The 12,692-nt window shown below is 43.6% G+C and overlaps 1 protein-coding gene across 1 annotated transcript in view; it reads left to right on the top strand.

The window, feature by feature from the left end:
* The first annotated feature begins 6,309 nt into the window (after positions 1-6,309).
* Positions 6,310-12,692, top strand: part of Ptpn14 (protein tyrosine phosphatase non-receptor type 14) — a 180,619-nt gene continuing 174,236 nt past the window's right edge. Inside the window, exon 1 of the mRNA XM_046438465.2 lies at positions 6,310-6,890. The gene's annotated coding sequence lies outside the window, so the exon portion shown is untranslated. The remainder of the gene's footprint in view (positions 6,891-12,692) is intronic.

The raw sequence follows: 12,692 nt of genomic DNA, 5'->3' as shown, positions 1-12,692 counted from the left end.
GTGAGGAAACTGAGGCCTGAGAGGTTTAGTACTTTGCCAATATCACATAGCTGTTCATCTGGATATAGTCAAAAGTGGAGGATGGTACTCTCGGCCAAAGGGAGAAAAGCAGGGTATTTCATGAATCTCTGGCTCCAACCATCATTAACATGGACTCCATGACATGTTCCAGTGTCCTGCCAATAAAATGTACTTTTTTTTTTCTGCAATGATTTGAAATAGGGTTTATTCTTCATAAATCAAGGAAAGTTTTATAAAGCCACTCACCTTGTCTACCAGATCTGTCACACTCAGCATTAGAGTTCAGTCTTTAACAACTGTATGTAAATGATTATGAAGAATTTGTTTTAAATGACTCACTTCCATTGCAATGTTTAAAATTGCTTAAATCAAAATCAAGAAGAGATCTCAGAGAAAGTGTCTGGATAGTAGATGACACATTTCAGCAGCAGGGACGGGTAAATTCTTCATCAGCAATGTGTTTCGAGAACATAGGATGAGAGTTAGATCTGTGTCTATGGGTAGGCAAATCCTCTTGTATTTGTGTTTGTGTGTGTGTGTTTGCAGTACTGGGGATTGAGCCTGGGGGTGCTCTATCACTGAACTACATTCTCAGTCCTTTTTATTTTTGCGTCAAGTTCTGACCAAATTGCCCAGGCTGGTCTTGAATTATTTTATTCTCCTGCCTCTGTCTCCCAAGTTGCTGGGATTACAGGCATGAGGCACAAAGACTAGCTAAATTGTGTGTTTCTATCAAGCCTGGAGAAGCTGGAAGTCTAGGTGGTGTCTGAAGGAGGGAGAAAAGTAAGCAATCTGAGCCAGATGACTGCGATCAGGAAGCATATACCATGAAGTCATAGTTCAAAGTGTGTTTGCTATCTAAGATAAAATTAGTAGAAAAGGTACAGGGAATGGTAGTGCAAAACCTGTAATCCCAGCCACTTGGGAGGCTGAAGCAGGAGGATCTCAAGTTTATGGCCAGCCTCAGAAATTTAGCAGGACCCTCAGCAACTTGGTGAGACCCTGTCTCAAAATGAAACATAAAAAGCACTGGTGATATAACTCAGTGGTTAAACAACCCTGGGTTTAATCCCCAGCACACACTCAAACACATATGTGCATTTACATATGTGCTTATGTAGAAAATGAAAGCAAATAGAGATTGAAATTCACAGGATAAAACTTTTAATTGTGTTTAGATTTCATTTCTTTTAAATCTTGCTAAAAGTACTAATAATATATGTGAATTATCCTTTCTATACTGTATTGATGAACATGCATTGCTCTCATGGAATTTTTATAAAAAGTAAACAATTGGCTGAATCTTGGGAAAAAAAAATCAGTGCTCCTGCCTTTGCAATGTCATTACTCTACCTGACATCATGGCCCACAGGGTTAGCCACTGGTGCCAGAGGAGCTGGCATATTGACCCAGAAGGACACTCCATCTTTCTCCTCCCAGCTTGAATATATGCAATCTAAACTTTGGCATTCTTTCCCAAAGGAAATAATTCATTTGTGGCCTAGGTTAGCAGGCACAGAACAGGGGCTCATAAGAGGTGGTCCCTTTGGAAAACAGGGAGCCTTGACTGAGAGGAAGATAGAGAAAAGAGGAAAGAGAAATGAGATGGAGAAGTGGTCAGGAATAGGGGACCATCAGGAATGAGAGATTTGAGAGATGAGTAAAAATGAAACAGGAGATAACATGCTACATAAAAGGGGCTGGTATCCTGGACCTCCAGAAGAGGCTGGCGAGCAACCCCAAATAAAACGCTTTCAATTTTGTCTTATCTATGCCTCTGCAAAAGTCTTCCTTTTTTCCACTTTATCAATGTTGTAGAGTAGTGAGGCTTCCTGGCCTCAACAGACCAGAAGTAGGCTGAACTATGGGTGTTCTCTTCCACCTTACTGAAGGTGTTTCCCCTTACTGAAAGATCTCAAAGGTGCAACCAAGAGGGAAGGAGGGCTCAGTCTTCTGTATCAGCAAACATCATCCTGGAGCAAATACCAAGAAGCCATTTTTACAGGGGAAATCACCAGATCTTGGCACACTTCAGGGATGTTACTTATATTAGAGTCTATCTTAGCTCCTGGAGTTGCATTGTATACCTTGTGTGCGGTTGTATGTTACAGTTCTGCATAATCATACAGTTTAAGAAAAACACTAGATAGCAAGGAATTCATGTTCAGTGACTTTCCTAACTTGGCTTTTGTCAATAAAAAGCTCTGAATGTATACTACCATTAAAGCATTCTTTTTTCTTTTCTTCTTTTGCAGTGCTGGGAGTCGAACCAAGGGCCCCATGAATGTTAGTAAAGTGCTCTACTGCTGAGCTATATCCCTAGCCCCAAAGCATTCTTAAGTGTATTGTTCTTAAATGTTCTCTTTCTTTCTGTTAACTTTTTTTTTTTTTTTTTTTTGGTACTAGAAATCTAAGCTGATTGAGTTATATTTTTGCTGTATATTTGTGGTTCTGAATTGAAGGGTGCAGGCATAACAGAATTACTTGGGAAGTGTTCCTAAAATATACCTACCCAATATGTCAACAGGAGAATGAATCTGCAAATTGTGTCATGTCCACACAATGGAATATATTCTGCTAGAAAAGGGAATAAACTCCTCATACATTCATTAACATGAATAAAACTCAGAAACATTACTTTGAGCCAAAGAAGCCAGATTCCCAGATATAGACATTATGTATAAATACCATATGATTTCATTTACACAAAGTCTGAGAATTAGCAAGACAAATCTTTGGGGGCAGAAGGTAGTGTAGAGGGGTGATACTGATTAAAAATTTACATAGGGAATTTCCTGTGATAATGGACATTTTCCATGTCTTAACCTGGGTAGTGGTACATATATGAATAAGTGTTTGAGCTGTGTGTTTCAGCTGTATGCACACTTAAGTTTTGTGCTTTTTACTGAATGTGAACTGTACTTCAACAAAACGCTAAAAATATTATGCACTCACACAACCCAGCCTATCTCTACCCTAGATCTAGGAATAAGATATGAAAGCAAGGGATTCAGAGACAATGAATGTTTTGAAAAAGCTCCCTATTTCTCTGTGTGTTTGCATATAACTAAAATCTGCAGAAAGCCTCTGGAGATCATCAAATAGCCTGCTAACTTTCCAGTTTGCTTCAATTCAGGAACTTATTTACTTTCAGTGTCTTTGAAGGTATAAAATTAATACATTAATGACAAGAACATATTGGAGGTGGGAGGAATCATGGAGGCCCCTGAGATTCTGCTTGCATCCTGCATTTAGTTTGAATTAGGCTCAGGACAAGTAGAAATATTGCTTTGGAAAATTAAACATCCACAAGTTCCTAAAATTGCAAAGCTTTAAAGCAAACATGTAGTGATGGATGGGCTGATGTGTTCAGAGCCTATCCCATCAACCCAACTTCTGCTCACCCTGATGCATATTAGGGAATACTTGAGTGTGATGCAGACTTAGGAAATTGGTTGACTTTTTGAAAGAAGCTTATGACTAGCTTATCTAGATTTCTGTCTATACCTACAAAGAGAATGAAAGCTTTTTATCCCTTCAAGTTGTACTTTCTTTCTTTTCTTTTTTGGTTGTTGTCGCAGTGCTGGGGATTGAATCTTGAATCCAGGGTTTCATGCATGCTAGGCAAGAACTCTACCATGGAGATATATCCCCATCTGAGGGGGCTGAGGATTACAAGTTTGAGGCCTGCCTCAGCAATTTAGTGAGACCCTGTCTCAAAATAACAATAAAAAGGGTTGGGATGTAGTTCAGTGGCAATGTGCTCTGGGTTCAATCCTCAGTCCCAAAAAAAGAAAAACAAGCAAACAAATAAACAAACAAAATGATTATTATTATTGTGTTGGGGGAAGAGCTCAATGATAATCTAGCAATTTTTTAATCCCTAGCACAGGAGAAAAATAGAGAGAGAGAAAGTAAAAGAGAGAATCCAGAACAAACAAAAAACCGTATTTGTATTGCCTTTCTGTAGTATAAAGAAAAAGAAATGTAGCTGGTCAGATGCACCTGAAAGGCTTTACATTTAATAATACACTTTTTACTATTATATTTATTTAAATATTGAAAATTAGTTCACAGGGTTATTGCTAAAGCATAGTTTTACTTCTCACTGAACACTCAGCAACTTCACTGAATTCCCAATATTTATTTTTTTAACCTTATTTTATTTATTTTAAATTTTTTTAGTTGTAGTTGGACACAATACCTTTATTTTATTTATTTATTTTTATGTGGTGCTGAGGATGGAACCCTGCACCTCACACATGCTAGGTGAGTGTTGTACCACTGAGCCAAACCCCAGCCTCTCAATATTCATTTCTCCACTCAACATTGGCTTTATCGCTTGCTTCCTCCATAGGCACGTCCTCTCTCTGGAGGAGTACACACGTTCGTGCAAGTTCAGACCTGAGAAAGACCTCAGAGATGAACTAATCCAATCAAGCTCTGTGCTCTATATTACACTTAAAAAATAAACTCAAGCATCAAGTGAATGGTTTGCTCAGGGTCACAAGGCCTGTCTGAGGCAGAACTGAATTCTTGGGTCTGCATGCAAATCACTTGCTCTTTCTTTTAATTCAGTTGCCTCATGGTATTGTGCTCAGTTTGGAATCACAGTGACTTCAGACCAACAATGTGCATCTGCTACTTCCTTTCTACTATGAATGATGCCAAAAGATCTTCCATCTCACAGGAAGGAGCAGCACCCTGGATTTCACACTTAGAGTCTGCAGGAGTTTCCTTATCTTTAATCCTAATCTTGTTTTTGTCAAATTTTGGAGATTTAGAGCATGAACTTTGGGCCAGAGGGACTGGGGTCCATTATCATATTTCACTTGCTGCGAGACCCCCTGGTGAGACAGGTAATCTCTTCCTGTCTTCCCTTCCTCATCCGGAAAATGGGGCTAAAGATGGAGGATCAAGTAAAGTGCTTTTCCAGTCTTCTGTGATACCGTATGTTATTCACTAATGTTTTCTTTTGAAAATTAGCAACTATATACAGCGATTTCCTTGAAAGTTTGAGAAACTGACCTTATTTCCTTTTACCCTTTTCCTTCCATCATTTTTATGGCCCCTCTATTCTTCTCGACTTCTTTAAAATTCTGGACATTGGCCAATGGCCAGAGAAGTCGAGGTCATTACAGATTTACACATGGTGGGTACAAGAAGGCTTTGCCTTTTGGTTCCCAGTTCTCTTTCCCAAAAGGCCTGGAATTGTAGGAGTTGTTGGAAAGTAATTTGATACAGTATCTTCTGTGACAAGGACTTCAAGGTCCTTGAAAAGTTGAAAGGACTGAGCTTGAGTCCTGGTGAGATAACAGCTGCCCAGACATGTTTGGAGCAATGCAAAGGACCACAGAAATGTAGGCAACCCCTTCAACTTTATAATTACAGAAACCAAGGATCTCGGGGGTTGGGATACTCCTCAGTTATCCGTCACAAGTTGGGAAGGGCCTAAACCTAGGTTCCCTGCCTGGCTCAGTGCTTTTTCCATCATACCAGCTGCGCCTCATTAACTCCACCTCCGAAAGTGCTAAGGAAGTTCCCTCCCAGTGCCTACCCGGGCAGGGTGGGGCGATTCTGTGGCATGGAACAAACCGGGGAAACGACATATTCCAACTTTCAGCACAGTCTGCTTTGGCCATTACGGGGGTGGAGGGAAAGACAGAAGAAAGACACAATCACACTACCCAGAGGTTCCAGTTTTTTTTTTTTAGGAGCGATCTCTGGGACTGCCTGCTCAGTGAGGCCACCTAAATTTCTCCAGGACTGCCCTCCCCTGTGCTGTGGCTGCATGGGTGCATCCTGCTTGGAGGGTCTCCCAAAATAAGTTGGACTGTCGTTGCTCTGGGTCTGAGTGGGCTAGTTCTTACCACCTTCCCGCTCTTGCTGTCTACGAAATCTAGGTGGGATCTTCCTGTCTTTACCGCTTTCCCTCAAACCGCCGGAACAGCGCAGAGTTGGGCTGACTACCGTCTCCTTGCCTTCTCCCCTCCCACGTCTCTTACTCCATGGAGTCTCATCTTGTCTTCAGTCCCCACCTTTGGAAACATTTTCCAAAGCTACCCCATCAAAAGTAAGCAACTTCTCCCGGGCCTGCAGAAAGAACTCCTGCAGCCCGGCATTCCTTGGATTCCAGCGCTGTGACGTCCCCAAGGACAGCGCGCCTCCAGCTCCGGAGCTTGGGCTCCACGTTTCAGCGCTTCCCCCGCGCGCGCCCGCGCCCCCGACGCGCGTCCTCGCCGTCCGCATTCCTCTCCGCCCCGGCCACGCGCCTCGCGCTCCCTCCGCCTCCCGGCCCCCAGCACCACTGAGCCCGGCCCGGGGGTGGGGGAGCCACGGCCGCCGGCGCCTGCTCGGTCCCCTCCCACTCGCACGGCCCCTTCCTCCCTCCTCTCCCGGCTGCTCGCATTTCCTGCCGCTCTGGCTCTCCCGGCCCCTCAAAGTTCTTCCCAACTTTTTCTCGGCCGAGCGGGCGCAGTATCGGGGGCAGGTTGCTGCGCTCCTCTGGTCTCAGCTGCCTCCTCTCCTGGGCAGGTCCTCTGGGAGCAGCACATACAAAGTGGCCGCTGGCGGTCCTTCCCCTCCCACCTCACCCATCCTCCTTGGCCTCCTGGTCCCGGTCCCCTCGGGCGGGACAGCCCGGGTACTCAGGTTCTTCTCCCTTTCCCCTTCGCCGGTGCGCCCCTGAGCCGACTCTCGCGTCCGGACCTCAGCGGAAACCTCCCTCCCCTTTCGCCTCCTGCGGCTGCTTCCCTCCTCCCCTCCTCCGCCAGCCACTGGAATCAATTCCGTGGGGAATTGGGGCTCCGTCGCCGCGGAGGACAGCCTTTCCGCGCGGGACTCCGGGCACCACGGGGTCATGTAAGCAGGTAAGCCCGTCCCGAGGCGGGGAAATCGGGCCGAGGTCGCGGGTAGCCTTGGTGCTCCGGGCGCCTTGCAGATGACTTGGGCAAACGCTGGCAACACCAACTTGAGATTGGCGGTCTCCGACGCCTGGCAGGCAGGGCAGCGGGGGCGCAGGGTGGCCGGGCCGCGCGTTTCCTTTCCCGGTGGGAGCTGCGGGCCACGGGGCGCACCGCTTATTTGGGAAGTGAGCTGGAAGGTAAGGGAAGTCTGCAGAGTTTGTGGCTAAACCCAACTCCCTCGCCCCCTCCTCTCAGATCCCGTCTGCATTTTGGGGACGTGAGAGGGCCGGCCAAGGGCTGCCAGAGATAGCTAGACCGTGGGGCCAGGAGGATGAGAGACAAACGACGCTGCTGTCGCCCACGCGGGGAATGCAGTTCCCCGACTCCCCTTCAGGTCCCCGCATAGGATAGGATTTGGAAGGGAGAGGAGTTTTCATGCCATTCCACTAGGCCCCAGCCGTGCCACCGAACTCCCGAGTGTCTTGGCTCCTACTTGGGTGGTCGGGCAGGCTCATAGGGAAAAACCTGTGGCCACGTACATTCAGACCAGATCTGACTTCCAAAATTCTGCGTATTAACAACCCCCTCTCCCACGTGACGCTTAAACCTAGGTTTTGAATACTTGTGAGTGGGTTTTTTACCTTTTCTTCTGGAGAGAGCAATGAGGCAGTCTTGTCCTTACCTCCCTTTCCCTCACACTTCCTTCAGTTCCTGTCACCCCCACCCCCATACCTACCTACAATTTAAGGAGATTGTAGGTTTTCAACTCCAGCCTGTTGAGGGACTGGCTGTTTGGGATTCCCAGCGAAGGTGAGGAATCTCTAGACTGCAGGTCTAGCGTGTATGCTTATGGAGTTTCCACCAGTGTGTTAATTTATGAAATGAATTAGTTCAGTTCAGTCATTCATTCAACAAACCGAGTATCAGCTTCTACTCTGCTAGAACAAGATCACAGTACAGGAGTCTGCAGCCCTGTAGGCTGATGGAGAACTACTGTGTGGTGGCAGAGGGGTTCTGGGGGAAGACTTGGTCCTGGGGCTGAAGAGGTCCTCTGTTGGTGGAGTGTTTAGCAGCGAAACACTCCTGGTAGAGGAAACAGTTAATGAGAAGTGAACCCAAAGAGAACAGAAACGTCATTCCTAGCTGTCTGGGACCCAAGGAAGATTTATGGATGGGTTGGGGCAATGTTGCTGGCATAGCAGTCTCTCCTCCTTTCCTTATACTAAATTAAATAGAAGCGTTACATACTTATGGGAACTACTGGTAGCTTTCAGAGGAGCAAAAATTCCTCTTTGGAAATGCCTCTGTTCCTGATGCATTTCTGCCACCAGCAGCTGTCCCCATTTTAATTGATATTAATTGATCCATGTCTGGTTCATTAAAATGATATTGATTCCTTTTAAAGAGACACCTGACAGCAATAGGTGATGACAACACGGCAGTGCTACAGACCTTGTATTAAAAGTTGCCTTATTATTTGGTGATGTGGTTAACAGCTTGTGCTATAGAAATGACAACTTTCACAGCCCGGAGCTGAATGATGTCCTGTTGCCTAATCTGAATGGATGGTCATGATGTGCAGAATTAGTTCACTTATGTGATGCTGTTTATCGTAGTATTCTCTACTTTAAAAACTCAACTTTATTGTGTTACCAGAGGGGTGAGGACTACCATTGCTTTCTCTGAAACTTAAGACTGAACTCTTCCTGCAGGTTGTTGTAGCCTCACGGACCCAGAATTCAGCACATCCTGCCTAGAAAATTTCCTTATAGCATAATAGCATTTTGTACAGGCTTGTCTTTTTGCAGTGCCTCTTCACTTGGGTTGAAGTGGTGTTGTAGTAGTATTCATAGTGGCTGAGTCTTGGCTGAGGTGGCAGACGTCTAGCTTTCAGCAACCTCAGAGAGTACATCAGAGTGGGAAGAGCACACTAGCTTCCTACAACTTCACATGTTTATCCAGGCCCTCTACCAGCACCTTGTCTTATCTCAAGAACAGCCCCCTTGATGGTTTTCCTGAAGGTGTAACACCTGTGTGAGAGAAGTGGCTAAGGAGAAGCCCTTTCAGCTAATTCTAGATCACCGCCCAGGTTCCATTATTACGAACGTAATTGTTATTAACACTGGTTATTCAGATTTGTACAAACTATGTTGCATGCACAACTACAATAGCAAGAACAATTGGGGAAGACTATTTTGATATGGAAAAACCATAAATAATTCAGAGGAAAATCAGAATTTTTAGAAGATTTCTTGCTTGCCCTGAATGGATGGGACAAGATTTAAGAACTGTGAAGTTTTTTTTTTTCTTCATTGTCTGCTTTCTGGCTTAAGTTTGCTTCAGGGATGCAAGTATCAACCCTTTGATTACACATGATAGCTTACCTGAGTTCCATATTCTTGTCCTTTTGAATAAGAATTTGGTCAAATTCCTGCATTTGAACTTCATTACATAGTCACCAAGTGCTGTATTTAAAAAAATTCATTCTTAGCCTCAGAACACTGCTTTGCACTTTGTTAGATATAAGCCAGGGAAGAGGATGAAACACTTAATTAGCCAATTAAGGAATGAGGGAAAACAAACACAAAAACTTTGGTAGGGAGGAAGTTAATGTCTAAAACTTTCTGATTGCCCCTTTACTGATTTAAATTGATTTAATTTACTTTGCCTGTCTCCCCAGGAGGCTTTGTTGAGTTGTCCCTGGGGTGTGTCTGGCAAAATCTGCACCCCTTTCCAGGCTATCAGTGTACTGGAGCCGTGATCCAGATTTGGGAGTTTGCTATAGAGCCAGGTTTGAATTCCAGCTCTGCCACATTCTAGCTGTGTGATGTTGGGCAGACTTAATCTTTCTGATATTCAGTTTCTTCACATGCAAGACAGAGCCAGTAGTATTTAGCTTGCCATGATATTTATGGAGAATTCAGTGTAATGCTATATAACATAGCACCTCAGACAGACTAGGTCAAGGATGGCTATTTATATGTTCAAGGAGTTGTATGTGGCCATGAATGTGTTCTTTGTTTGTTATTCAGCAGCCTGAATCCACATGCGTGCCAACATACACATAAAGCTTTGTCTTTGACTTTTTTTTTTTTTCCAGTCTATTGGCTCAAAGCAAACACATTGGCTGGCAGCTGCCATGTGGTCCCTCACACTAGAGGAGGTTGAGAGCTACACCACCAGGCAGTAAAAGTTTAGGGAGCTAGAGCCACTTAGGGAGAAAGGGCAGAGAAAAAGATTCTTTTTCCCTGTATACCCTTTACTATAACAAAGGTCCAATGTATTATGCAAGGGTCTTTGCATCTCTAATGTTGAAATCCAGTTAATTACAGAATGCTAGAATAACTGCCTGCCTTTAGTGGGAGTGCAAAAGCCAGCCAGTTTTCACAAAGGAGTTTCTTGGCAGCCTCAATTTCCTTCTTTGAAGCCTGAATACAGAGTCAACTATAACACCTAGTGTAATGCCAGCTGCACAGGTCATTTGAATTTTGTTGTTGTCTTTTATCCGAGAAGCCTAAAGTATTTGACAAACATTAACTCACTGATCTTCGTATCAATTTCCCAGCAGGAGGGAGTTTTAGGAGAAAGGAACTACTCACATAGGGACTATAGGGCAGGTGTGCAGTCTGTTTTCTTGAAGCAGAATGTATTGTTATGGCAAATAATTGGTTACATCTCTCACATTCCAGGAGGTCATGTGTAGGTACCCTACCCCTTGGAGAGGTCAGGAGGAGAAAGCCTAGAAAAATGCAAGTCTGACTAGGATTTTTGGTCAGGAGTACTTTTACCATACCTTGCACTCACTGATTTTAAAGATACATTATCTTGGAATTATTTATGAATCTGAATTAAAGGATATGATGATGCAGTGGTTGTAGATGAAAAGCTTAACGCAGCTGAGGATAAAAGGTAAGTAGATTTTTGTGCCATAGAGTGGTTATGGGTCTAAGTTGGATTATCAATGGCATATTAACATTGCTTCATTTCCTTTCGATTTTTCCTGTTGGTTGGGTGTTTCTTGCATCAAATGTTTGTATCATTTGCTTCATGGTGATGGCTATGAGAGAGAACATACCATAGTCATCGAGCCTTACAGGTAAAATTTGATCTCAGGGTGATTTTTCTTAGTTTCTTAGATCAGTGTTATGTGTAAAATTTGATCTGAGGATGATTTAGCTTAGTTCCTTAGGCGGCTAAATTAGGCCCAGGTCAAGGGTTGCATCCTGAGCCTGGTCAATCAGCTTGACTCAGAGGACTGCTGCATATCCAGAGATCCTGTAACTCTATCTGGACAGCCCACAAATGCTCCATGTTGGTCAACAGGGAGGAGTCTGGAGAAAATGAGAAAGAGATCCATGGGTTGTGTAGTCGCCTCTGAGTAGTAGAATATCCTCTTCATGTTTGGAATGTCTTGAGATTTTACTGTTGAGAAATAATCCTAAATTAGGAAGCCATTCTATTGGCCACTGATTTGCTCTTCTTTGCCTTACAGTGTTTTTAGCTCACAGAGAGAAACTACTCATTGTGGAAAATTAGCACAAGTTCCTAGTACTTATGCAGGTGTGAACTGTATACTTTACTTATACATACTCAATTTTCTGTTTGGGAAATTCATCTCTTACCACCCCCCCCACCCCCCACCTTTTTTTAAATTTCTTAAGTGATTGGGGCATTAACTAAGGTAGTAGGTCTCAAACTCTAGAAGGCATCAGAGTCACCTGAATGGCTTATTAAAACACAGCTTGCTGCTCCCCACACAGAACCTTATGTTCTGATTTAGTAGCTTTGGGGTGGGTCTGAGCAAGGACCTTCCAAGCCACGCTAATGTTCTACTTTCTGATTAACTGTACTTTGAGAAAAACTGAGCTAAGAAGTCTCAGTTGGGTCTACCCCCCCTTTTTTGCTCAGGCTCTGTGTGGTGGTCATTGAACTTTTCTACTATATTGGTTTAAATGATTTTGTCTGCTTGCTTTAGAGCTGCAGAGAGGCTGGATACTACTTGATGGCCACTTGTCCCCGGCCAGAATATGAATTCGATGTATCTATTTTAGTGGGTTTTGTTGGCTATTGTCTAATCCAAACTCTCCACTTGCAGTTTGGTTTATCTGGTGCTAATATCCTCTGAGTATTTGATATATGTGCTAAATTCTACCCCTCTTTCATTGAGCTCTCCAGTTTCTTGCTATAAAATTTACTACTTTTGTATTCCTGTCTTGGTGACATCACTTTATGTTGAGTTAGCTGCTTGAGGTGGGCTCTTGGACTTCTCTTTTTTAGCACCCTCAACCCCTTTTCTTAACCCTCCCCTAACAAATCCCAGCAATTATTAGGTCCTTTGAGTCTTACTCTAAAATATTCTCAATTTGCTTCCTTCCCTCCCTCTCTGCTGTCCCTTAGGATTTTTTCCAAGAGCATTAAAGGCTGTCTTTCATATAGTCTTTTTTTTTTTTTTTTTGGTACCAGGGGTGCTTAACCACTGAACCACATTCCCAGCTCTTCATATATATATATTTTTTTGTTTTTGAAACAGGGTCTTACTAAATTGCTGAGGGCCTAAGTTGTTGAGGCTGGCTTTGACCCTCTTCTTCAGCCTCTCAAGCTGTTGGGATTACAGGCATGTGCCATGGCACCTGGCTTATCTTTCTATATTCTTTGTCTACTTAGTGCTGTAAAAAGGGTTTTTTAAAGGACAAATTAAAAAAAAAATCTGTGTTTTCTTAAATGCCATTTAAATTCTTTTGCTTCTTATTCCCTTTAAGTTAAGGC

Source organism: Marmota monax, unplaced genomic scaffold, assembly GCF_021218885.2.
Source record: "Marmota monax isolate L192 unplaced genomic scaffold, Marmota_monax_Labrador192_F-V1.1 WCK01_AAM20220418_F8-fsc00118, whole genome shotgun sequence".
Lineage (NCBI taxonomy): Eukaryota > Metazoa > Chordata > Mammalia > Rodentia > Sciuridae > Marmota > Marmota monax.
The sequence above is the reverse complement of the archived record's forward strand: the minus strand, read 5'-3'. Positions and strand labels throughout refer to the sequence as shown.